Genomic DNA, 2,378 nt, shown 5'->3' on the forward strand with positions numbered 1-2,378 from the left:
CTGTGATGAAAGCAAGAGCTGCCAAGCCCTCAGCCGTGCAGGAGGACGCTTAGCTGCTGCTATCGCATCTGTTTTGCCAGAATCCACAATCTTTGAAAGAACTGCCTTGACCAGCGTAACTTGTTGTGGTTTCTCGTGGCGCCTGCTGATTACATTTTCATTCGATACTGTGATTGGCTAAAACCAACCTTTGGCGGGTGGGCACTAGGTGTCGCTTCGTCCAATCAGCTCGGGAAAAGATGCTGCTGAATGTCCCTCCTTTACGCGAACAGATTAGATGGGAGCATGCGCAGATTGATAGTGTGCAGAACGAAGAGTGCTACACATTATCAATCTGGCTTGCTAGGTTAGAGGCGCCATAGTGTATATCTATTTCAAATATTTTTTCTAAAATCAGTGCACCGCATGCCATCAGGTAACCACTCACTTGCCCGTGTATGACCAGGGTTGCCGGGTCCTGCGTTGTGGGATCTGTGACTGAATACCAACATTTACCTGAACACAGTATCACCTGACCACACTAAAAAAAAGAATACTGTAATTAGAAGAACTCTAATATCCAACCATTAATTAGGTTTGACATGGCATGTTTTTGGAAACAGTCCAAACATGCTGTGGTAAAGCTTTAACGTTCACAGTTTCAATTTCACAACACCAACAGCAAACCAATACTGAGCAACAGATTTATTTTCATTAGAGATGTAGGAAATGAAGTCCCTCGACCCCAGAGGGAGGAAGGGAGGGGATAAAAACCCCAAGAGCTAATTCAAACCTCAATAACTCCTTAACATTGATGTCCATGTAGGCTTTCACCCGGAAGCTTCTCCCAATATTCCCCCGCCACTGCACACAGAACAAACTGTATACAATCATGCATCATTTATTTGTTATTTTTGCAGAGCGTGAATCCAGCACTGCAGTCAGCTCATGGCAGGCCCACGCACATCTTAGTGTGTGGCTGATAGCTTTGGTGCAGAAATCTGGAGTCATGCTGGTGCTAAATATAGACAGAGGTTTTATGTAAGCTGAGGTGAATCATTCTGTTCCACACGTTTCAGCGCGTTTACTTACACACGCTGAATAAGTGACATCGTGCAGGTAAGAAAATAATGTTGATGTGTTAAAAGCTATTCAGACTACTTCAGTGAAAAAAAATAAATAAATAAACGGGACGGCTGACTGTTAAGCATATGCTTTGTGTCCGCTGAGTGAAAATAGTTGCATGTACATCCCTTTCTGCGTCTATTCATAGATTTGCGTGTGCCTGTGTGTCCCTGCCAGGCTTACGATGAGCAGAGAGATTCTGATGTGCTAATGAGAGGCGAGAAATGAGCGACTGCATGTGGGTTGATGAGTGGGAACCGTCGCCCCTTCCTCTCGAACGTCACCTTTAACATTTGCGAGAAGCAGAAACGCACGGATTATCCCCCCAAACCTCTGATGAAGCACGTCGGCCTTGTTTGGCTCATAGACGTCAGCTTGGAGCCAAGCTGAAATTATCTGTGTAAAACCGGAGAAGACACAACACTGCTTATTGATATTGTCTGACACACAATAATGAGGCCAGGCGATTTTAAAGAGAGTTACTTCCAATTACGACTGCGGGATGAGACAGGACTAAGGAACTGCAGACCTCAGCAGAAACAATTCATCAAGAAAAGACAAATAGGAGTAAGTAAGGGAGAAAGGTCTTAAACGGGTGTTTAAATGTTATGCAAAACTGCAATTTTCATGTCATATTGCCAACATTTTTTTCCCCCATCAACTGGATTACCTTTGCAGCTGACAGTTTCCGGCACATCTCAAAGCCTAAACAAGAAGAAAGCAGTGAGCATCCGGTTTGATCGCATCAGCCTTTAATGTTATGGCTCACAGAACCTCTTCTGATGTATAAACTTTGTTCGTTATCTTTTACTGTCTGTTGCTGTCTTTTAAATTCTGTTCTACATGCATTTCAGCACATTTCCTCCTGTTACATCACATTAAGTTTTTTTTTTTTTTTCCGTCTTCAATCCCCACGAGTCAGATACACATGTACACGCATAACAATGATGTCTGGTATGATTTGTGTTTCACTTTGGATTTCTTTCATCTCTGTGTCACTTGCAGTCTGGGCACATGATTGCCAGCTCATGAGTCGAATAGTGTCGACTTAAATGTATCATTGTCTTGAGTTTAGAAGACAAACAGTGTCCCGGAAAAGTGCATCGCTTGGCCATTTTGTCACATCACAAGTTTGATTATATTTTACAGGGAGTGTCTGCGGTGGACCGATACAGAGTAACAAATAATAATAATTGTGAAGAGGAAGAAAAATGCTAAATGCTTTTCAGATTTTTATCGCAAAACGTTTTTTTTGAAAAGTATGGTGTGCCTTT

The sequence above is a fragment of the Fundulus heteroclitus genome, chromosome 16, assembly GCF_011125445.2.
Source record: "Fundulus heteroclitus isolate FHET01 chromosome 16, MU-UCD_Fhet_4.1, whole genome shotgun sequence".
Taxonomy (NCBI): domain Eukaryota; kingdom Metazoa; phylum Chordata; class Actinopteri; order Cyprinodontiformes; family Fundulidae; genus Fundulus; species Fundulus heteroclitus.